Genomic DNA, 24,205 nt, shown 5'->3' with positions numbered 1-24,205 from the left:
CCCGTATCGGACTGCGTGTATGCAGACACCGCTCAGAATCCCCTGTAAGATTCTCCCTCAATTCCGTTTTGCAGTGCTTTAGCTCTTTCAAAAGGCTTCGCTTTGCTAGTCACAATCCAAGGCTCATGACAGCATTTGAAAACATTCGCCACTGCATTGGCCGGGAATCGAACCTGGGTCAACTGCTTGGAAGGCAGCTATGCTTACCACTATACCACCAACGCACACCCGCAGGAAGCCTGCAGGACACCACCAGAGAATGCTTTTTTTAAAAAAAAATTTATTAAACATATAGAATTTACAAATACAAATACAACAAGAGGATCAGAGTCATGTACAAGAGAAAAAAAACACAGCAGAAAAAAGCATTTAACTACCAGAGGTAATTAAGTAATAATGTGATCAAATTGTATATTTTACACGTATCATATTTTCCTTGCTTTAATATTTCTCAATTATTTATAAACTTTAGTTTCAACATGCATGCGTTTCCTGTAAAAAATAAAATTCAGCACACAGTTTTTCTTTTAACAACATTTCGAGTACCTCTGGCATTCATGAAAAAGACATACACAAAAGCAAATAACTAACTCTAAGACTGTCTAAACTATTGAGTTTTTCAAAGAACCAGAACTATAACAGTCCTTAACACTTAACTACACCATTCCAAACTAACACTAAAGAAACACTAGTATATACTGGTATAACAAATAAAACCAAACATAATCATTAACTTAGCAGTCACTGGGAGCAAATCTCCTTCCCGTCCACAAAGGCCCTCGCTCCCACAAAGTAGGCTCTCCTCCCCTCTCTTCTGGCAGCTTCAACCTGGGGCCACAGCTGGTTCCTGGTGCTCCTGTCCGCAGCAGACAGGTCCTCTGCAAACCTCAGTTTGTTCCCATTCAAATACTCATTCCCCCTCGCCGCTCGCCACAGCATGTCCCTCGCCGTCCTCTTGGTGAACTGTATTATAATCGATCTGGGGCGCACTTGCTCAGTTCGCTCAGACATGTTCGCTCTCCCGAGCCTGTGAACAAAGTCAATGGCCGATATTACGTCCTCCTGGTCCGGCAGGGTCCTTTTACAGATACCCTTCACTGTTGCAACAAGGTCCTTATCACGTTCCTCTTTAACTCCAAATAATTTTAAATTCCATCATCAACGGTATCTATCTACATCGTTCACTTTCAATTCAAGTTCTTTAATATGCTTTTCTTGTTCGGTATTTACTTGTTTAAGAACTTTTACTTCACTCTTTAAGTCTTCAACCTCTTTAAACACACAGTCCATGGACTTTTTAAGACTTTCGATTGCAACTGTATTAGATCGAATCATTTCCTTCAGCTCACCCATGCTCTGTGCCATCATGTTGAAGATGTTGGTCTGGAGCTCCTCCAGCGTCAGCTCGCCCCTTCCTCTCTTGGCTGCCGGGGTTTTCACAGGTGTGCTGGGCAGGGACTCCGGCTCTTCCTCTGGCAGCTGAGTCTCACTTGGGCTGCGAGCGCATCTCCAGCACTCTTTCCACGTCCCCTCCAGTTGCTTCACTTTTCTCTTTAGTTGCCATCAATTTTCTTGTAGTGCTATACATATACGATTGAGGTATCTTAGATTTCTCCTTCGAAGACCCAGCACTCTCTTTTCTTTTCTCAGTGTTACTCATATCGAAATTCTTAAACCTAAAAAAAATCTTTTTTTTTTTCTTTCAGTTATAACTGACGTTTAAACAACTACTGTTAAGTCCTTATTTTTCAGTAGTCAAAAAAAGCAAAAATTAACATTCAGGTCATGAAAAACTCAAAAAAAACTCCTCAACCACTAAACTTTACCTCCCACCTGAGCGCCATCTTGAACGCCCCTACCACCAGAGAATGCTCACGATTTCGGAAGCTGTCTCCGGGACGTGCTGATTCCGCACATCCTGAATAAATCATGATATAGTTAGTTGCTGTAGCTAGACGTTCAAATGAGTTTCATGGCCAGATGGACTGTTTCCTCCAGCGGTATAGTATTGCAGTGAGACAGCACGATGCCTGCAAGACTATGTCACGCTAAACGCCACAGATTTCCGAGGGTTAGGGTTAGGGTTAGGCTCTTATTATGGCGATTGTGGCCGTCTGCTGTGCGAGTCCTCGGTCTCCGGCCGTCTGATTGGCGCTCTTTTCTTTGGGGGGCGGGAAGTGTCCGGCTGCAGGGGATCTTGGGACCTCGCTTTGCATAGCGGCTTCCCAGAGTGCGTCGTTTCCGGCACAGTATGGCCAGGTGTTTTCCGAGTTATCGCACGGATTGGGCACGCTCGCAAACCGAGAGCCGCAGGCGATGAGCCCGGAGCTGAACGGGCCCCACTGGCTCATTTGTAAGGCCAGGTGCATTGCCAACCACGACCGGCAGGGCAGAGGCCTTGAAGGCCGCCTGGGCTCCTACAGCTGTTCAGCTATGTACTCTGGTTTCTCTTCATCTCATACAAATCTTTCGCCTTTTACTAAAGATTTCCGTGGAGAGGAGCATGAATGAGTTCCATGCAATTTTTATGCTTCTCTGACTTCTAGTGGGGCGTAGCTGGGCTGGTCAAAGAGAGAAAACACAAATATGAAGCATTTCAGCAACGACATGCCATGAGACGATTGATAACGATTTCCCTAGGATCCCCGCGGTTGCCTGGCAACCGTCAGCTTTGCGCAGTGGCAGTATCGTAGCCTGTGAGGTTTAGCCGAGGCGCGATTATTGCTAGTTGAAAACTTTTCCCAAAACCCCGCTTCCGCCTGTTTGCAATGCAATCGGCGAAAGCAATTTTTGACAGTCTCGTCAGAGAATGAGGAAGGTGTTTAAAGACAGATTTTGTCATGGTAACATCATGGTAGAAAGAAACGAGCTTGTTACGTCTCAACAGAACCGCTCTTTAGCTCTTTCAGCGTTATGCAGAGAACAGCGTCTGTCGAGATCACTTTTGAGTCAGCGCGAAACGCCGTGTGCTGTCAGTTTGATTTCATATTGCTCGTAGCGGCGCCCGGCTTTTGTCTGTCAAACGTTAGGTTGCGCTTCTTCATGCTGCATCGTCGGCATGAGTGGAGCTTTTTAAACGTCTGTACTTAATGCGCCCCATAAGAAATGGTTTGTCCCCGTTCAAAAGAGATTGTGCGATGTCCTGCAGCATTCGCAAAGCAAACCTTTGACAGTTTGAAAAGACGAATTTATTCTGCTTTCTGTGCGTGCAGTAGTTACAAAGTTGAACGTCTTTACACGATCTGCTGCAGTTTTCAGTTGGCGGGCTTTGTCAAATGGCTTGGAAAAACGCACTGTGTTTCGGCTCGGGAAACATCATGAGCAGTGTCCTGCATGTTTTCTGTGTATAGCTGTTGTGGGCATTTCTCTGTTGTTGATTCTTTTTTTGTGTGTGACAAAGTGGCATTTTCATGTCCGGACGGGGAGACTTTATCATTCCGACATGAAGCCACCCTTAAGTCCTCTGAGGTGTGTCTGTCTGCAAGGCTTGTATTTTGGAAATGTTTTTTTGAAACGGAGAACGACTTTGAAAGGCTTCCGCCGGCGCCTCGCGATCCAGGTAAGATTGTAGCAAGAACGCAGCGGGGGCGGGGTTTGCTGTAGTCGTGGCCGAGTGGCTAAGGCGATGGACTATAAATCCATTGGGGTCTCCCCGCGCAGGTTCGAATCCTGCCGACTACGTTGTCCGCCTTCAGTCGGTGTGTTCCGGCGCAAGCAAAGAAGCGTGCCTCTTTGCTGTTCCTGGTGGTTTTAAAACGCCCAATCGCTTGTACCCGCTGCCTTGGAAATAAATTATTCAGCGTCCGGGAATGGCATTTTGCAGCTGGAAGCAGATGTCGACGCTTTTTGCACAGAGCACCAAAAAAGCGTCTTTTTTGAAGGTACAGGCACTGAGCATTGGTGGTTCATTGTTAGGACTCTCGCCTGCCATGCAGGAGGCTTGGTTTCGATTCCTGGCCAATGCAGTGGCTTTTGCAGCGAACGGCTCCATCACTTGCATCCCAACTTTTGCAACTCGCAACTGAAAACCCACTGAAGCTAAGCAGGTGTGAGCCAGGTCAGTACCTGGATAAGGGTGAGCTACAGGGAAAAACAAAGCTTCCAGCTGGAAGCGGTGTTAATGGGGCCAGCGGGGAGGCGCTCACTCTGAGGTCTGTGCGGGTCCCAATCTCCCAATATAGTGACGGAGAAGCTGTGTTGTAAAAGGGCGCTGTCTTTTGGATGAGATGTAAAACTGAGGTCATAGTGCTCTGTGGTCATTAAAAATAACCACCAAAACCTTTGACAAAAGCTCTTGGTAATTGATGGTCTTCAATAATGCTTCTCCTTTAGGTACATTTTAAATCAGCTGAAAAATGCTGTGAAATGGGGGGGCACTTCAGGCCAGTGTAGGATATGGGTTACAAGAACCATGAAACTGCACGGGAAAGCCCGTACACTGAATTACACGGCTTTCTATTCAAAGGAGGACAAAAGAAATTCCCTGAGTTTGATTTTTTGCAGCACAGAGAGGAGCACTGTCGTGAGGCCGGTTAGCTCAGTTGGTTAGAGCGTGGTGCTAATAGCGCCAAGGTTGCGGGTTCGATCCCCTTATGGGCTGGGTCCTTTTCTCCTCTCTTACCAAAGCTGTTAGGTTCCTTTCCGTGGTGAGATGGGTTGTCATGCAACTCTGCCACACAGTGCCGACAGACAAGAGTGTTGCGGGAGAAGAGAAAAGTTTTTGAAGATTTAAGAGTGTCTTAGGTGGAGCCAAAATCAAGTGTCACAAATGCAAGTGGGAGGATTTCCAATGTTTAATATGGTAAAAATAAGCGGAAGTTATCTGCCGGTCCGGCACAGTCTGCCATGCTTTTGTCATATACTGTAAAGTGGTGTCGAACTGGGTGTCGAACTGGAGCCTCACCATTTGCATATGTGAGGATCCAGTTATACATCGATTGTCACATTAAATGACAAAAATGAAGAGAGTTAAAGCAGCTGGAGAGGTTTTCTTACAACTTTTGAGCTGACACAGTTTTGGAAAATGTTTCCTTCACGCTGCACTGTACCACATAGGCAGCCAAGAGTCCCCAAAACAAAACAGAATTGACAGTCATATAATGTCCATTAACCCTGGTTTTAAATGCAGCATCATGTCTGCCATCATAAGAATATGAGTCCAATATTTTTGAATATAGTCAGAATGACTTCTAACCCTACCTGTGGTGTCTTTAATCCCTATTGCTCAATGCATGGTGTATGTACTGCATTCATGTGTCTTGAGAATGAGGAATGGGCCCCTGAGACAGTCATTTGCCTGTTTCACAAATGATCGTATTTTACTAGAGATTATGTTTGGGATTCAGATGTGCATTCGGACAGCAATCCCTTTCAAGAAATGATACGTTCTGGATGAGGTCAAGGGTGCTGGAACACTGTATTTAGGATGTGTTTGCAGTTATTGTGTGTCTCCTGCTTCAACGCAGTGATATATAGATGTGCTCCTGTAATTTATTGGTACAAGCCCAGGGCAGTAAGCAGTCTGAGGATTTATTTCCAGACGGCATAGAACAGTGAAGCAGTGAAGTAGTGCAACACACTGGATCATTATTTGAATCTATTCTACTTAAATTATTACATTTTACACAACTTGAGTTCATTTTAAAAATTAAAAGGTAATGAAAGGAATGCATATTCATGAGGAAGATTATACAGATATGCATGTGATAATCTTCCTTTTATCATGTAGTGCGTCATTTGGACACTTTGTGGGCTTGAAATACAAAGAAAATCATGTTCTATGGTACAAGATAAATACAAAACTTAAGATTTTATTTTAATTAGATTTGTTTATAAAGCATAAGCAATCATTTAATACATTAATATATGTGAAAATGACATTTTAGCATCATATTACATACAGGTCTCTAGCTTCAACACAGTGATATATATATATGCTCAGTGATTTATTGGTACATGCCCAGGTCAATAATCAGAATGAGGATTTATTTCCAGACGGCCTACAGGTAGTGTTGTGAAATACTTCAACACACTGGATCGCAGATTTAGACCCCCTGCACTCTTACTCCTTAAAAACCAAAGAAATGAAGATATGTAGCAATCACATTGCAACAGGGCTGACAGTGACTTAATGCTTATACTAGTGGACTTCTGGTACCTTTAGGGTACGGTGTTCCCTGAAGGGCTCTCAAACCCCGCATTTCAGATGCCTAGCTGTTTCGCTGATGTGTTGCACCTCAGAATCACTTTTAAACCTTACCTCTGGTATCTTTAATCCCTATTGCTCAACGCATGGTGAAAGTATTGCATAAATGTGTCTGAAAATGAGCAATGGGCACCTGAGAGACTCATTTGCCTGTTTCACAAATGATCATATTTGACTAGAGATTCTGTTTGGGATTCAGTTGTGCATTCTGACAGCAATCCCTTTCAAAAAACGATACATTCTGGATGAGGTCAAGGTGCAGGAACACTGTATTTAGGATGTGTTTGCACTTATTCTGTGTCTCTAGCTTCAACACAGCGATATATGTATATGCTCACTGATTTTTTGGTACATGCCCAGGGCAATAATCATTATGAGGAATTATTTCCAGATGTGCTAGGGGTAGTGTTGTGAAATACTTCAACACACTGGATCGCAGGTTTAAACCGCCTGCACTCTTACTCCTTAAATACCAACAAATGCAGATGTGTAGCAATCATATTGTAGCAGACACTCATTTGCCTGTTTCACAAATGATCATATTTTACTAGAGATTCTGTTTGGGATCCGGATGTGCATTCTGACCGCAATCTCCTTATCGCGGCTTTGCCCTTCTTGGCTCTTTGGACAATATCTCCATTTTGTGGTCGTTGTTGGTAATGTCTAGACAACATCTCCGTCTTGTGGTCGTTGTTGGTAAAGTCTTCTTATGCCCTTTTTTATTTTAATTCTCTATTAGTTGATTCTAGAATCTCTACAATGGAGTTGAAAACATCAGTTTTATAGCAGACAATATGACATTATTTATAGTCCAATTAGAAACTTATTACCCTGTTTTTAACATAATAACAAATTCAAATTGATTAAAACTAAGTTTGGAACACCAGGGAACATAACAAATGATTTTTAGGAAAACCATGAGGTTCTCTGTGTCCGATGCCTGCAAGGGGAGAAAGCTAGAATCCTTTGATTTTTTCAAAATTTGAAAATAAACATCATATAACAACAGCTTTCATTCCTAGGAATGAAAAATAACCATTTTTGAAGACATAGTAGTTTCTAAAACACTACAATAAAGTTAAAAACATCAGTTTTATATTACATTATTTTTAGTGAAATTAGTCATTTTTTGCACTATTTTTAATAAAATATCTAATTAAAAGTGATTAAAATTAAGTTTGGAACAACAAGGAACACAAAAAAAAAGATTTATAGGAAAACCATGAGGTCCTCTGTGCCCGATGCCTGCAAGGGGAGAAAGCTAGAATCCTAAAAAAAAGTTATCAACTCTAGAGCCTAAGAGGAAAACAAGACAAATGTATATCTCCAAATAATTTTATGTGCTTCAGAAGAGCCCAGGAAAGTTTTTTGCATACATGAAACCACGCCCGTTTGCACATAAGCAGACATGGTTGCACACACGACTGCATGAAAGCACACGTGCATGCGAAGTCATCCTGTTGAGCATTTGAAAAGCCGCACAACGCCACACTTGAAATAGCTCTTACATTAGTGGTAGACACAGGAATCGCCGCAGGAATCAAAATTGAACCTAGTTGCCACATCACATACATCCTGTTCAACGATAAAAAGGTAACATCTATCCTCGCTCCAGAGTAAATCTCACGTTGAGGGCATATTTTTTTCCACTTTACCATGAGTCGGGCTTGGCTGCACAGAGGCAAGAGCAGAGCAATGAGGTCACGGGGACAGGGGAGTCACACGCTGGCGGTTTGAACACGCGGAAGATCACTGCGGGATCCACAGTATGTGGACCCTCCGTGCGCCATCAGTCCACACTCCGGGCTCTGAATCCTACCATCCGAGTTAAGATCTCGGCGGAACCTGAGGCGCAGTTCCTTCTTAAAACGTAATCTGGTGAGGATTTCTAGAATCGTACTTGTATAGATGCAGCCTTTAATGTGTTGCTAGGTTAAAATTGATGACTTCTTGAACTTCAGTAGGCAGCTGCCCTCTTGATTTCGGATTTAATTTCTTTATTACAGGGGCGCTTTTATGAAGACAGAGTCATGTTCAGGTACTTTGCTTGATGGAGGAAGCTCATTACGGATTCTGTGATCTGCTCACCTGGAGTCTGGAAGAAGGGACAATTTTATGATGCTTTGGAAGATAATGTTTTTTTTTTTCTTTGAAATCGAAATGAATCAGAATATCAGTGCAAAAGACAAACTCTTGGTTTGGTTTAAAGAGATATGGTTTTAAAACAGACAAAATGTAGAAAACAGGTGTTTCTCACTTTTGGAAAAGAATGGACCGGGGGTATTTTACTAGTTGCAGTGCTGATCTCACTGGGTTACAGTCCTCCAGTGTCACACGAGGGCCAGTGGCGCAATGGATAAAGCGTCTGACTACGGATCAGGAGATTGCAGGTTCGACTCCTGCCTGGCTCGGCTGGTTTTTAAACGCATCGGGCTACTCCCCTTAGTAGTCTGTGCTACTTACTGCATTGTAATCGTACTCAGTAAGAGATTTCCTTCATGTAAATGAACTGCACCTGACAGCTTTAGAAAATCACCTGGGCTCAGTACGGTGCTGAGAGCTCAGCGTTGCTGTTGTTCTAATTAGCACGCACTGCATCGGCTATGAACCCGAACTTTTCAATTATTCCGATCAGTAAGTCAACACGTAGTCCACATGAAAGGTAGAAATATTCTCTTGTCTGTCTCTTGTTTGTATAGAACTGAATGTCCCTGACAATGTACTGTTAGTTTTAATTGAAGAACGGCATTTGTGTTCAAATATACCAGACAAGTTTACGTAACTGCTCATGCGACACTCAGTTGTAATTAGTCAAGAAATAAAGTCGAACAACAGCTGCGGGTTTGATTCTGAACGTATGAGATTGCAGCACCTTTTACTTTCATTGACAAATGATAAAGATTCGAAGAAAGATCCTTCAGACCAGCAAGCAAACCCACGGCTATTTCGGTTTTCTATCTAGGCAACGTTGGTGTCTGCTATAGCATACATGAAAGCGTGATGCAATTTCTGTGGCTACATTTGTTGCACGTCATGCACAGTAAGAGTGTTTCTAACACCAAATAAAAAGTCAACAATTAGCGATCACGCCTTCTCCTCAGTTAACCCACTGAAACCCTTGCTGTTAACAGTTCTTTACTGCGTGCTTTAAGAGCACCTACACATCGTGTCGGTTCTTACAGCTTTATTCGTAGGTTTTCAAAGGCATAAGTAGAGCACCAGAGGTGCGAACGCAAAAAGTGTGGTTATCTGAAGAATTGCTTTCCATGGCAGCGGGGCCAAGCGATTTAGCGTTTTTATTGTACCGGGAAAGGAGAAGCGGCACTTTGACTTTGCCGCTCAGGCACAAGGCGACGTGCGGCAGACGGTGGAGTCGGCAAATTCCGAACCGGCGCAGAGAGTCCCCAACCCATTTCGAGTCCATCGCCTTAACCACTCGGCCACGACAAAAGCGAGCTCATTACCGCCGCATTCCTCCTATAATCTAACACGGAGTGCGAGGTGGCTGCGGAAACCTTTTTAAAGTCGCTCTCCGTTAAAAAAAAAATACCTTTCACAAGATTCGTGCCGGCAGACAGACACGCCTCAGAGGGTTTAAGGCTGGCTTCACGTTCAAATGATAAAGTCCCCCAGTCCGGATGTCAAAATGCAACTTTGGCAGACAGAAAAAACATCAACAAACCACAAATGTGGACAAGGATTTTACAAGCTGCACCACACTGCACTTTCAAAAGCATTCGTGCAGACATGAATTCCTGTTAGACGCAGGAATTGCCTTTGATTTGCGCGCTTACGAACGCCATGGAAAACGAAACAAAACAAAAGCCCTCAGCTCCTGCAATTGATTATAATGCCATTACGTGTCGAAGCAGTAATTTACGTCATTCTACCACCGCAACACGGGGAATAGAGGGAAATGAGCACACGCTACGAATCCTCTCAATCACTCCCTAGCGTCGTAAGGCGCATTGAAGGGTGCACCCCCATCATTAATCGTTGCGCCTCTGTGAAAGGAAAGCTCTTGAGCAGTCTTTGAAACAGCTCGGATCAAACACTTGATTGCTTCCATGTGCATCTGGAGCCCATTTCTTATTTTCACTTCACGCCGCCCAAAGCATTTCTAAAACAGGAGATTCGCATTTGGGAATGCGCCCTGCCCTACAAATAAAACAGGTCTACAGGTCTGAAACCTGCTCCACGGAAAACAGTTCTGTTGCGCTTTTGATCAAAGAGAGATTCGCTGTTCTTACTTTTTGATGACATAACACCCAAAGGGGCTTCTTTGGAGCTGGATTCCAACCGGCATCCTAAAGTTTCTTGGCGGTATCTTTTACAGTCCTCTGTTCGGTCGACAAGGGACAGAAGGGGGCAGCTTTCCTCACACATACAGTGCAATGTACTGTAGTGTTCCCGTTCATTGAATTTGCAGTTCTGCATCAGACCTCTAACTCGTTTCCATAGCTTGGATTTAAGCCACGAAGCAGGCTTCTACTGTATAAACGTCTATAGGAATCACAAACTATTTGAGAGGCCATCATCCCAGGGGGAACTGACAAAGTCTATCCCTAAACACCTAGCGCAGTCTCTCGAGAGACTGTCAAAAATCGCTTTCTCCTTTTGCGTTGCAAGTAAGTGAAAACGCAGTCTCAACCCAGAGCCACTTGGCAGCAGCGGCACGTAAATACTGTTACTGTTACTGCTCGATACCGACGTTAACCTACTATACCATGTTCAGCCACCGCTAGAAAATGTACGGCTCTAGTACCGGAGCAAACGGCAGGAAGGCCAACGTCGAACGGGCACACGTGTCAGACATGGAGAGCAACGAGGATGGGATTAGAACCCATGCGTTCTTTCCACCGTGGGGCCCGTTCAGCTCCGGGCTCATCGCCTGTGGCTCTTGGCTTGCGGGCGTGCCCAATCCGTGCGATAACTCGGAAAACACCCGGCCACACTGTGCCGGAAACGACGCACTCTGGGAAGCCGCTATGCAAAGCGAGGTCCGAAGATCCCCTGCGGCCGGACACTTCCCGCCCCCCAAAGAAGAGAGCGCCAATCAGACGGGCGGAGACCGAGGACTCGCAGAGCAGACGGCCACAGTCGCCATAACAAGAGCGATTGTAAGCGTTGTTGTTTTCTCTCTTTGACCAGCCCAGCTGCGCCCCACCCGAAGGCAGGGAAGCACAAAAATTGCATGGAGCTCATTCATGCTCCTCTCCACGGAAATCTTTAGTAAAAAGCGAAAGATTTGTACGAAATGAAGAGAAACCAAAGTGCGTGGCTGCACAGCTGCAGGAGCCCAGGCCGCCTTCAAAGCCTCTGCCCTGACGGTCGTGGTTGGCAATGCACCTGGCCTTACAAACGAGCCAGTGGGGCCCGTTCAGCTCCGGGCTCATCGCCTGTGGCTCTCGGCTTGCGGGCGTGCCCAATCCGTGCGATAACTCGGAAAACACCCGGCCACACTGTGCCGGAAACGACGCACTCTGGGAAGCCGCTATGCAAAGCGAGGTCCGAAGATCCCCTGCGGCCGGACACTTCCCGCCCCCCAAAGAAGAGAGCGCCAATCAGACGGGCGGAGACCGAGGACTCGCAGAGCAGACGGCCACAGTCGCCATAACAAGAGCGATTGTAAGCGTTGTTGTTTTCTCTCTTTGACCAGCCCAGCTGCGCCCCACCCGAAGGCAGGGAAGCACAAAAATTGCATGGAGCTCATTCATGCTCCTCTCCACGGAAATCTTTAGTAAAAAGCGAAAGATTTGTACGAAATGAAGAGAAACCAAAGTGCGTGGCTGCACAGCTGCAGGAGCCCAGGCCGCCTTCAAAGCCTCTGCCCTGACGGTCGTGGTTGGCAATGCACCTGGCCTTACAAACGAGCCAGTGGGGCCCGTTCAGCTCCGGGCTCATCGCCTGTGGCTCTCGGCTTGCGGGCGTGCCCAATCCGTGCGGGCGTGCCCAATCCGGAAGCCTATTTCAAAGTCGTTTTCTGTTTCAAAAAAACATTTCCAAAATACAAGCCTTGCAGACAGACACGCCTCAGAGGACTTAAGGGTGGCTTCATGTCAGAATGATAAAGTCTCCCCGTCCGGACATGAAAATGCCACTTTGTTACACACAAAAAAAGAATCACCAACAGAGAAATGCCCACAAGCATTTGAAAAGCCACACCACGTCGCACTTGAAATAGCTGTTACATGGTAGACGCAGGAATCGCCTTTTTATTTACGCTCTTACCAACGCGATGGAAAGCAAAACAAAGCAAAGCAGAGCAGAGCAAAACAAAACGAACAAACGAAAACCCTCATGTCCCGCACTCGCATATAACGTTGTTACGTGCCCAAGCGGTATTGTACGTCATCCTAGCACTGCACCCCGGGGCGTACGGTATATGGAAACGAGCACACGCCACGAATCGTCTCGAATCACTCCCTACAGCTGTAAGGCGCCTTGAAGCGTGCACCCCCAACTTTCTTCTTTGCCCATCTGTGAAAGGTAAACTCTTGAGCAAACTCTGAACCAGCTCTAAGCAAACTAACCCGATTAGACGTTACTTTGACTCATCTTTTTACGCTCAGTGCTGGATTGCTCAAACTCCAGCTAGGGTTAGGGTTAGCATTCCCACGCTACTTAGACACTTTGTTTACGCTCAGTGCTGGATTATGGGAACTTCAGGACGAGTGGGTATTTTCTCCTATCTGTCAATTCTGTTTTGTTTTGGAGACTCTTGGCTGCCTATGTTGTACAGTGCAGCGTGAAGGAAACATTTTCCAAAACTGTGTCAGCTCAAAAGTTGTAAGAAAACCTCTCCAGCTACTTTAACTCTCTTCATTTTCGTCATTTAATGTGACACTCGATGTATAACTGTATAACATCAGTTATTCTGTGCGATTGATTCTCATTTCATTCTAAACTCGCCCGCCCAGGGACGCCATTAAATGTAGAGGTTTATGGGTTTACTGAGACAATTATTAATTGTAGCAATAAACACGAGGTTTTTCGTTGGGGCTTTTAGAAAATCAATCATCAGAACAACTAACAACGCACACACATATGCAAATGGTGAGGCTCCAGTTCGACACCCAGTTCGACACCACTTTACAGTATCTGACAAAAGGATGGCAGACTGTGCCGGACCGGCAGATAACTTCCGCTTATTTTTACCATATTAAACATTGGAAATCCAACCACTTGCATTTGTGACACTTGATTTTGGCTCCACCTAAGACACTCTTAAATCTTCAAACACTTTTCTCTTCTCCCGCAACACTCTTGTCTGTCGGCACTATGTAGCAGCGTTGCATGACAACCCCTCTCACCACGGAAAGGAACCTAACAGCTTTGGTACGAGAGGAGAAAATGACCTGGCCCGTACAGGGATCGAACCCACAACTTTGGCGTTATTAGCACCACGCTCTAACCAACTGAGCTAACCAGCCTTACACCAGCAATCCTCTCTGTGCTGCAAAAAATCGAACTCAGGGAATTTCTTTTGTCCTCCTTTGAATAGAAAGCCGTGTAATTCAGTGTATGGGCTTTCTCGTGCAGTTTCATGGTTCTTGTAACCCAAATCCTACACTGGCCTGAAGTGCCCCCCCATTTCACAGCATTTTTCAGCTGATTTAAAATTTACCTAAAGGAGAAGCAGTTTTGAAGACCATCAATTACCAAGAGCTTTTGTCAAAGGTTTTGGTGGTCATTTTGAATGACCACAGAGCGCTGTGACCTCGGTTTTACATCTCATCCAAAAGACAGCGCCCTCTTACAACACAGCATCTCCGTCACTATACTGGGGCATTGGGACCCGCAAAGACCTCAGGGTGAGCGCCCCCCCACCGGCACCATTAACACCGCTTCCAGCTGGAAACTTTGTTTTTCCCTGTAGCTCACCCTCATCCGGGTACTGACCTGGCTAACAAATGCTTTGCTTCAGTGGGTTTTCAGTTGCGAGTTGCAAGAGGATGCAAGTGATGGAGCCGCTCGCTGCAAAAGCCACTGCTTTGGCTGGGAATCGAACCAGAGCCTCCCACATGGGAAGTGAGAATTCTACCACTGAACCACCAATGCTCAGTACCCAGGCCTTCAAAAAAGACGCTTTTTTGGTGCTCTGTTAAAAAAGCGTCGACATTACCTCTTTCAAAACGCTTCACTTTCCTAGTCACATTCCAAGGCTCATTGAACCCGGGCTGTTTCCTCCAGCGGTATAGTATTGCAGTTAGACAGCACGATGTCTGCAAGACTATGTCACGCTCTGACGAGACTGTCAAAAATTGCTTTCACCAATTGTATTGCAAACCGGCGGAAGCGGGGTATTGGGAAAAGTTTTCAACTAGAAATACTCGCGCCTCGGCTAAACCTCACAGGCTACGATACTGCCAATGCGCAAATCTGACGGTTGCCAGGCAACCGCTGGGATCCTGTGGAAATCGTTATCAATCGTCTCATGGCATGTCGTTGCTGTAACGCTTCATATTTGTCGTCTTCTTCTTCTAGCTTGAGGTTTTGAAGAATTTCATGACAGACAAGGGCTCCGTCGGGAACAAAGGGCGTTGTGAGAAAACCGTTGCTTATTTTCAGCAGCAGAAATACAACCCTTTAAATACAAGATGACAGAACAATGACGAAGGGCATGCCGGGAGGAACTCATGCACTACAGAGGAAAGGGGGCGGGCACGTACAGCTCACATTCAAGCCACAAGTACTCTTCTCGGATGTTGCACAAACAAATCCTAACGTCCTGAAAGCATTGCAGCATGTTTGTGTCCCACTTCCCGTGGCTGCAGGACGACTGACATGAACGGACAAACACAATCTGTGGCGTTTAGTGTGACATAGTCTTGCAGGCATCGTGCTGTCTCACTGCAATACTATACCGCTGGAGGAAACAGCCCGGGTTCGATGAGCCTTGGAATGTGACTAGGAAAGTGAAGCCTTTTGAAAGAGGTAAAGCACTGCACAACGGAACTGAGGGAGAATCTTACAATGATTTCGAATGAATTCTGTATGCGTTAAAAGACAGCTATACACAGAAAACATGCAGGACACTGCTCATGATGTTTCCCGAGCCGAAACACAGTGCGTTTTTCCAAGCCATCTGACAAAGCCCGCCCACTGAAAACTGCAGCAGATCGTGTAAAGACTTCAACTTTGTAATTACTGCACGCACAGGAAGCAGAATAAATTCCTCTTTTCAAACTGTCAAAGGTTTGCTTTGCGAACGCTGCAGGACATCGCACAATCTCTTTTGAACGGGGACAAACGATTTCTTATGGGGCGCAGTAAGTACAGACGTTTAAAAAGCTCCACTCATGCCGACGATGCAGCATGAAGAAGCGCAACCTAACGTTTGACAGACAAAAGCCGGGCGCCGCTACGAGCAATATGAAATCAAACTGACAGCACACGGCGTTTCGCGCTGACTCAAAAGTGATCTCGACAGACGCTGTTCTCTGCATAACGCTGAAAGAGCTAAAGAGCGTTTCTGTTGAGACGTAACAAGCTTGTTTCTTTCTACCATGATGTTACCATGACAAAATCTGTCTTTAAACACCTTGCTCAGTCTCTGACGAGACTGTCAAAAATTGCTTTCGCCGATTGTATTGCAAACCGGCGGAAGCGGGGTATTGGGAAAAGTTTTCAACTAGCAATAATCGCGCCTCGGCTAAACCTCACAGGCTACGATACTGCCACTGCGCAAAGCTGACGGTTGCCAGGCAACCGCGGGGATCCTATGGAAATCGTTATCAATCGTCTCATGGCATGTCGTTGCTGTAACGCTTCATATTTCACAGCATATTCCCGCCCCCAAAGAAAAGAGCGCCAATCAGACAGGCGGAGACCGAGGACTTGCAGAGCAGACGGCCACAGTCGCCGTAATAAGAGCGATTGTGAGCGGTTTTATTTTCTCTCTTTGACCAGCCCAGCTGCGCCCCACCCGAAGGCAGGGAAGCACAAAAATTGTATGGAACTCATTCATGTTCCTCTCCATGGAAATCTTTAGTAAAAGGCAAAAGATTTGTACGAGATGAAGAGAAACCAGAGTGCGTGGCTGGACAGCTGCAGGAGCCCAGGCCGCCTTCAAGGCCTCTGCCCTGCCAGTCGTGGTTGGCAATGCACCTGGCCTTACAAACGAGCCAGTGGGGCCCGTTCAGCTCCGGGCTCATCGCCTGCGGCTCTCGGCTTACCTGGCAGGGGAGATACCTTGATCAGCCTGTAGTTAGAGTAGTTGGATTGTTTTCTTGTTTTGTGGAAGCAGTGTTTGTTTTGCAGTTTGAGATGGCAACCTTTGGATCCCGCAAGAATGCTGTACGTTTTGAGCTTTTGGATGACCTCTTCATGGATCGTATGCAGTTCAGCAGAAAAGTGTTACAGAAGGAACGTGGCTTTGAACCTCGGCACTTGGATTTCATCTTCACTCTCCCAGGTCAGAAAGCATTTGAGGTTGTTTTTGCTACCTATTCTCTGTTTGAACAATGTGTGGATGTGTTTGAGGCAAAAAGAGGGAAAGTTCCTGCCCTTGAGAAGATCAACTTGCAGCCTCTGACACAGAGAGAGAGGAAAACGGTGCATGTTGTTATGTTCTCGGAACTGGCAAAGACGGAGGACATTCACACCTGGCTTAAGCAGTACTGCACCGTCCACCATGGAACTGAGGTTAGAGATGTTGACGGTATAAAAACAGGAGCAAGGAAATTCGAGGTTCGCTTGCTACCGGACAATGTAAATGGAGGCTTAAGGCACCTGCCCTCTACAATCCGGCTGGGCGCCTGCAATGGCTATGTTTTTTATGTGGGACAACCAAAGGTGTGTCGGCGCTGTGGTGTTGTGGGACACCTGGCATCGTCCATACATTTCAAAATCCATACAGCTTGTGAAAGATGAAATCCATTTCTTGGTTGTGTAGAGGTTTTGATGGGTTTACTGAGACAATTATTAATTGTAGCAGTAATCACGAGGTTGTTCGTTGGGGCTTTTAGAAAATCAATCGTCAGAACAACTAACAACGCACACACACGGGTTCAATAAACGGGATACATTTATTAATATAACTGTGCACCAAACATATACTAGTCTGCCTGGATACGAGCGGCAGACCTTACGGTGAGGGTTATCAATATACAAGGTATATAATCTCGAAGAGATGCAAACACAAAGAGATACACAACAGAGAATATATGTCAATATATATCGTTCGGTTACGAAATCGCTAATCAGTGTTATTACCCACTGTTACTCTAAACTCGGAAGTAAATACATTACTCATGAATTAAATTGATAACAACTTGTGTTGAGGTACAATTGAATTCTCGAGACGCAATGTAGAACATGGGGTTTACTTATCCACTGTGTTTGGATTTGGAGTTTCCCGGCACGAACACCAAACCAGCTGACAGGCTCTGTTGCAGCCTCTGTTGCAGCGGTTGTCCAATGGGCGTTGTGACGGCGTCCTCTGGCTACCGGCCAACCAGTCGAGGTGCAGCTCGGAGTAGGACGGGCGGAGGAATCTAACTGCGGCGCGCAGGGCAGTCGTTGCTCCGAGGGGATCTACCAGCAGTCCGGCTGGCTAGTAGAAAGTCTCTATGCACAGAGTGTGACCGCGAGTCCTCACAAGTCACTCTTTTGCCTGGGAAGAAACTGGTTCGTTCCCGGTCCAGCGCTGCTTCTGAATAAGCTATTCAGGTTGTCGACGAGGGTCCAACTGTAGGCTGCCGTTGATCAAGCGGAGCATTCATGTTGGTAGAATTCTGAGTACGTACGGGATCTTCGGCCTCGCGCTTTGAACAAAGTCCAAGTCCTTTTGCAGACAACAGCAGTTGTCACGTGATTGTCTCTGAGGATGCGCGAAAATGGCCAAGGAGAGCCCAGAACTGAGCTTGCGCTCCCTTTTTGATCAAGACCCAGATGTGTGCTGATTGGTTGAGAGTTTGGCGGGCATTGGAGACCCACGTGGTATTACTACGCCCTGCCAGTCCCTGATTGGTTGGTCAAGGTGAGATATAAGTCACTTACTCTTGACACTTAGGAATGCAGTCCAGATGTCCATTCGGCACTCCCTAGACTGATAGGCGCCAATGCATGACCATTGATCATGATAGCCAGGCTTAGCTAAGTGCATCCCCCTTTGGGAGCTGGTTTCTTATCACAAGAAAACATCTTAAATCAGCTTGCATGAATTCTTTCTCTGTGGCTGCACCACAGAGATGGAGGGTGAGATGGGGCCTCTTTTAGGAGCATACCAACGCTTAATTCTGTCTTATTAACAAGCATTGCCGCTACATATCCCCCCTTTTTGAAGGTCACGAGGTCCTGAGGCGTTGTTGCCTTCAAAACAAAAACAGAGTTAAGTGATGTCTGTTGTACCCCGGTGGATTCTACCACCCAATATTCACATTACCTCTCGAGAATTTGTACAGGAAATAGTGTTGGAAAGAACATTGCGTATACCTGCTCTCAGTTATAAGGTACATAGAAATGAGGCATCGGGCGTCATCATTAGCCCTAGACCTTAAACTTCCGGCAGTTCACTATCAGTATCGGATAGCTCTGCAGCAGGCAGACGCTTGGGCGTGGTTACCTGATTTCGGTGATAAACCATTGCTCCCTTTGTCTCATTCAAACTACCCAGCAAGGCTTTGATACAAGAGAACAGCATCCAACACATTACCCCAGCCATGATCCAGCTACCCAGCAGCAGTGTCAAGATGACCACGTTTACTGTCCCTAGCGCCCCAGAGGATCCACACCGACTGTGCTTGGGACCTACCAGTGTAGTTTTTAAGTTTGTGTCGTTGAGAACAAATTCGACTACCTGTACACCCTCAAGACTTACTGTCTCTTGGATTCTCTCATCCAAGTCAACGCTGTGTCCTCTGAAAGCGTCCACAATCTCGAGTTCCGTTTCATACGGTTCTGACTCCAGGTGATACAGTGCTAAATCGTTGAGATGCACTATAGCTCCTTCAGGAACTTGTAGAAAAACTGTTTGGTTGGGTAGCTGCACTTCGGTAGCTGTATCATGTCTGTCATAGGTTATTGTAACCGTTAATTGTGGTGTGCTGACCAGCCATTTCTTTCCCACCTGCTCAACCTGGGGTTCGTTAACCTCACGTTTGCTCGTCACTGTGGCTTTACACTTTTCAGTGGCAGCCCCCTTTCTGATACCACACAACCTCTGAGTTGTGTCCCTAAGGAATGGCTTACTTGGGCATACCCAGTGGATATCCTTGGTTGATATACACAGTTCCAGGTTTGGAACAAGGTACAAATTCGGATCATCCTCCTGGTAAGCTACGAGCGGTGGGGTGGTCAACTTCACATGCATGTCCCCCCTCCAGAAGCCAACGTTCAATATAGACTTGAGTCTATAGATATCCTTGCTACTCACGATGGGAAGGTTCAACAGGAAACCTATTTCCTTGGCTTCGGGGTTGACATGTATGGGAATGGCACTGCCTAGACTGTATGCAAGATGTACTTGCAATGGCTGCACCATCTCGGAAGTGGTTGTCTTCAGTACTTCTTCTACTAAGGACAGTGGAACCAAGTAGGTTGGAATCTGTCCCATGGCTAGGCTAGTTACTGTGGCACTAAGCTCCCTAAGCAGATCCTGCATCAGCATTCTGACCTGTTGCACATAAGCATAGTCCCACTGTAACACGTCGACAATCCTGCCCACGGTGTGGAGGGTGTTATTTAACAGTGCTGCATGAAGGTTTACTGCTAAAATTGTGCCCTGTAAGGTTTTCCCTAGGCTTTCCAGCCGCTGCTGCTGCTGATACAGCTTGTCATAAATTTCTGGCATTTCCTTACGTAACCCAGACACCTGCCTTCTCAGGGTGGTCAGGGTGACAGTGTTAGCAGCAAACAGACCAGCTGAAAACAGCGAACCCACGGCGGAGGCCGCAGCAATCAGACCCCCCAAGAACCTTTTGGGGCGGTTGAGGCCCGTCATCTCCTCCTGGGTGACTGTTGCCTTCCTCAGCTGGCGGAGCATGTGTATAGTGTCTAGCTGGGCATGCCATACAGTATCCCCAGCCCACTGCCTACCATGATAGGACACCCTACTGTTCATGTTGATGTGCTTCCGAAACACATCATGTGGGTCCAGCCGTACATACACTCGCTGAGTATATGTTCTGCAATTTGTTAACAACAATCCGGGAGCGTCCTGCAGGACTATGCCGGTAGGAGGACCGGGTTCCACAACTTCAAGGGGCTGTGTCGAGGCGATCCACAGTACTGTCAGGACCAGCCGTGGCAGTTTTAGGATTCCCATTCTGGAACACAGATGAGGCACATGGTACAGTTCCACTATATTTTTGAATATATTTTCCTAGCAGGACCTACACTACAGTACCTAACTACCTGCAACTACAAAGGGGCACCCCCCTCTTTGATTGGGTTTAGACTTTTAACCCTATTCTGTGTCCTCCGGCGCCATTTGAGATGGGCGATACAATCGGAGGTGGTTGCGATGCACCCACTTGTAGACCAGAGATTGCCTTCCCTTTTCAATCCGAATTCGATAAGCTACCGGTGATACCTTATCGACAATCTCGTGGGGTCCTGTCCAACTGGGTAAGAACTTCCGGGCCACCCCTGTGGGTTTGGCAAATTGGAAGTACAGGACCTTGTCTCCTACTTGGAGTTCCTGGTTAACTGCCTTCCGGTCATAGTATGCTTTCCTACCCTCTGCACTCCTTCCCAGATTGTTCTGGGCAAAAGCAAAGGTTGCCTGCAGATGTGCTCGCAGGTCTGACACATACTGATGGGCCGTAGCAGCCCCCGTCGTGCTCAGGTCCTCCACCCCATAGAGACAGTGTAGGGGAAGAGTCATCTTCCGACCTGTCATCATCTCAAAAGGTGGGACCCCCGTAGAGCAATGGGGAGTGGCTCGGATGGCCATCAGAACCAGGGGCAGCTTAATGTCCCAGTCCCTACTGTTGGTGGAGACAAACTTTTTGAGCATACTAACCACCGTTCGGTTTGCCCTTTCTGCCTGGCCCGAGGATTGAGGGTGGTAGGAGATATGCAACTGGGCCTTGACCCCAAGCATATTCCACAGGGTTGCCATTACTGTAGCTGTGAAATGGGTTCCCCGATCCGAGTCCACGGTCAGGGGGAGTCCCCATCGACTGAACACATGGTTCACCAACAGCACTGCAGTTGTCTCTGCCGTGTCGTTGGGTGCTGGGAGGCACTCAATCCATTTTGTGAATGCACACGTAACAGTGAGGAAATATTTGTTCCCTCTGGATGACCTCACCAGCGGCCCCACCCAATCCATTTGTAGATTGGACCAGGGGAATGTCATTCCCTTTTTCTGGAGTGGTGCACGGTGCAAGGGCCGTGATGGTTGGAACTGGCTACACGTCAGACACCCCTTTACATACGCGGCGATGTCTCGGCCCATGTGAGGCCAGAATGCCACCTGCTGGATAGTGTCGTACGTGGCCTTGATTCCCCGGTGACCCCCACAGGGTTCGTCATGAGCGTGTTGGATCATGACCCCCCGATGACAGCGGGGAACTACCCACTTTGGGACACCTTGTGCAACTGGTACACAAACCAACAACCCCTTTATAATTTTTAGGTTGTCTTTCACCTCTGCCAGCTCCTTCAGCTCCGGAGACTGGCTCAGCACCTGCTCTGAAAGAGGTTGACGCACTGGGTCAGCGATATGCTGATACATTTGCCCAATTGCTGGGTCCTGTTTCTGCATTTCCGCAAGATCGGTGTTAAAACCCTGTGACCCAAGCACTACAGATTGAGGGTCGGCTCCGACATCCTGTCTAGCCCTGCTTCGGGTGACTGCCTTGACCTCAGCCACGGTTTCTGGGGGTAGCCATTCCTGCTGGAACTGCCAGGGATCACCCTCTAAGGCGCCAGATTTGGCCAGCCAGTCGGCCTCATCATTCCCGTCTTTGTCGGGTCCCTTCACCTGGGAGTGTCCCTTCACCTTCCTCCAGTAAACCATCATTCCAGCCTCGGTCGTGAGCTTGTCACTGGCCAGGAACAACTCTTTGTTCTTTACTTCCTTGCCCCGGGCATTTTTCATGCTGTTACCCTTCCAATACGGAAGATGGGACACGAAGCTATGTCGGGCGTAGTTCGAGTCACTACAGATGACAAATTGTTTAAGGCCATTTGTCAGGGCCTGCTGGAGTGTGATCAGCACCCCAGCTACTTCCGCATACTGACTAGTCTTTGGTCCTAGCTTATAGCGGGTCGGCCCACAGGGAGTATTGTCTTGCCAGACTACACCTACCCCTGCTAGCACCTGCTGTTCGTGGCGAAAAGAGCAACCGTCAACATAGGCCATGGGTAAGCCCTGGCCCACGTTCTCATCGTAGTACCGATGATTGTTCGGTAGCTCAGCAGCGGGAATCATTTCTGGAGCTTCCATGTCAGTGTCACAGCCGTGACACACTTGGCCCAAAGCCAGGCCCTGTCCCAGGTACATTTTCTTGCTCTGTGCATAACGTACCTCTATCTCATAGCCTTGTAGGGCCATCATCCATGCCACAATCCTGCTATTTGACACCCTGCCTGCTTTCAGTCTCTGGCTATGCAGGAATGTCACAGGTTGGTGGCAGGTTTCGATGATGATCTTTTGTCCCCCTACATAACTACGGAAGTGTTCTACCGACCAGACCGTAGACAACAGGGCCTTCTCGCAGTCCAAGAACTTTTGCTCCACTGGGGTCAGGGCTCGACTGGCATACGCCACCACCCTTCGCTCTTGGTCATATTCCTGACTCAGAGCAGCCCCAAGGCAGTGCTCTGAGAACCCTGCTTCAAGGTAGAAGACCTTATTTTTGTCAGGGTAGGCCAAGCACGGCGCACTACCGAGTTTGCGCTTCAGCTCCATCACAGCCTGTTCTGGGGAAGGTCCCCACTCAAAGGGCACGTCTTTCTGCAACAGCTTGTGGAGGGGCCTTGCTATTTCAGCGTAATCCTCAATGAACTGCCGGGAATAATTACATACTCCCAGAAAGCTGCGCAGTTCAGACAGGTTAGTGGGCGACTTCATATTCTGGATAGCTTGGACTCTGCTGGACTGTGGCTGTATGCCTTGGGCTCCAACCAACAGTCCCACGTACTCCACTTGGGTCCTACACCACTGTCCCTTAGCCAGGGACAGTTTGGCCCCTGCACGGGAGAGCTGGGTCAACACATGCCTGATCTCGGCCATGTGTTCTTCCCAGGTCTGACTCCGCATCAGAATATCGTCCACATAGACCAGGTTGCCCCTGGCGGCTGCATCACTCATGGCTTTGTGCAGAAATATGTTGAACTCCGCTGGGGAGTTGGAATACCCAAAGGGGCATCGATTCCAGGTGAACTGCCTGTTTCCGAAGGAAAAGGCCAGTTTGTACTGGTCTGTCGGTTCTACCTTAAGGGTCCAGAACCCATTGGCCACATCCACTGTGGTGAAATATTTCGCTGTTGTCACCTTGGCTAACTCCTGATCTAGGTAGATCATTGGCCATCGTGACAAAGGAACCTGTTTATTCAGCTGCCGGTAGTCAATGGTCAGACGCCACTTACCATTGGGTTTCAGCACCGGCCACAGTGGGGAGTTATAAGTGGAGTTGCACTCCCTTATGATCTGACGCTCTAGTAGAGCATCCAACGTCTGCTTTATGGACTCGTATGCCGTGAGGGGAATGCGATACTGCCTGACATAGGTTGGGCGGGCGCCAGGGGCTGTGGGAATGCGCACTGTGTGCAAATCCGTCACCCCGCAGTCATAGGCATCCCGTGCAAACACTTCCTGGAAATCCTGGAAGATCTGACGCAGCTGCTGACGCTGGCTTTCCGTTTCCAGGGCATCTGCCTTACCAACCTGTTCCTGTACCTGCTCTAGGAACCCCGCTTTTGACGGCATGGCGGTATCCCGGGTCGCACTCTTAGCTGAGTGGTCCGTCGGAACACCTGCGTGTACTGTGTACACAACCATCTCATCCTTATCGCTAAGGTCCACTCTGCACACCTCCTGGTTGC

At 47.2% G+C, this 24,205-nt stretch overlaps 10 non-coding genes across 10 annotated transcripts; 4 read left to right on the top strand and 6 right to left on the bottom strand.

Moving 5' to 3' along the window:
* Positions 1-152: 152 nt before the first annotated feature.
* On the bottom strand, positions 153-224 carry trnag-ucc (transfer RNA glycine (anticodon UCC)). The gene has a single exon. It is a non-coding gene; the product is annotated as a tRNA-Gly (tRNA).
* Positions 225-2,435: 2,211 nt separating this feature from the next.
* Positions 2,436-2,552, top strand: LOC138235415 (U5 spliceosomal RNA). The gene has a single exon (XR_011188137.1). It is a non-coding gene; the product is annotated as a U5 spliceosomal RNA (small nuclear RNA).
* A 115-nt stretch (positions 2,553-2,667) lies between these two features.
* On the top strand, positions 2,668-2,809 carry LOC138235406 (U4 spliceosomal RNA). Its single transcript, XR_011188128.1, has one exon. It is a non-coding gene; the product is annotated as a U4 spliceosomal RNA (small nuclear RNA).
* Positions 2,810-3,599: 790 nt separating this feature from the next.
* Positions 3,600-3,681, top strand: trnay-aua (transfer RNA tyrosine (anticodon AUA)). The gene has a single exon. It is a non-coding gene; the product is annotated as a tRNA-Tyr (tRNA).
* Positions 3,682-8,543: 4,862 nt separating this feature from the next.
* Positions 8,544-8,616, top strand: trnar-acg (transfer RNA arginine (anticodon ACG)). Its single transcript has one exon. It is a non-coding gene; the product is annotated as a tRNA-Arg (tRNA).
* A 2,749-nt stretch (positions 8,617-11,365) lies between these two features.
* On the bottom strand, positions 11,366-11,482 carry LOC138235422 (U5 spliceosomal RNA). The gene has a single exon (XR_011188144.1). It is a non-coding gene; the product is annotated as a U5 spliceosomal RNA (small nuclear RNA).
* A 391-nt stretch (positions 11,483-11,873) lies between these two features.
* Positions 11,874-11,990, bottom strand: LOC138235421 (U5 spliceosomal RNA). Its single transcript, XR_011188143.1, has one exon. It is a non-coding gene; the product is annotated as a U5 spliceosomal RNA (small nuclear RNA).
* Positions 11,991-14,447: 2,457 nt separating this feature from the next.
* Positions 14,448-14,589, bottom strand: LOC138235412 (U4 spliceosomal RNA). The gene has a single exon (XR_011188134.1). It is a non-coding gene; the product is annotated as a U4 spliceosomal RNA (small nuclear RNA).
* Positions 14,590-15,758: 1,169 nt separating this feature from the next.
* LOC138235399 (U4 spliceosomal RNA) lies at positions 15,759-15,900 on the bottom strand. The gene has a single exon (XR_011188121.1). It is a non-coding gene; the product is annotated as a U4 spliceosomal RNA (small nuclear RNA).
* A 226-nt stretch (positions 15,901-16,126) lies between these two features.
* LOC138235414 (U5 spliceosomal RNA) lies at positions 16,127-16,243 on the bottom strand. Its single transcript, XR_011188136.1, has one exon. It is a non-coding gene; the product is annotated as a U5 spliceosomal RNA (small nuclear RNA).
* Between the last annotated feature and the right edge of the window lie 7,962 nt (positions 16,244-24,205).

The sequence above is a fragment of the Lepisosteus oculatus genome, unplaced genomic scaffold, assembly GCF_040954835.1.
Source record: "Lepisosteus oculatus isolate fLepOcu1 unplaced genomic scaffold, fLepOcu1.hap2 HAP2_SCAFFOLD_79, whole genome shotgun sequence".
Taxonomy (NCBI): Eukaryota; Metazoa; Chordata; class Actinopteri; order Semionotiformes; family Lepisosteidae; genus Lepisosteus; species Lepisosteus oculatus.
This window is presented reverse-complemented; position numbering and strand designations above follow the sequence as displayed.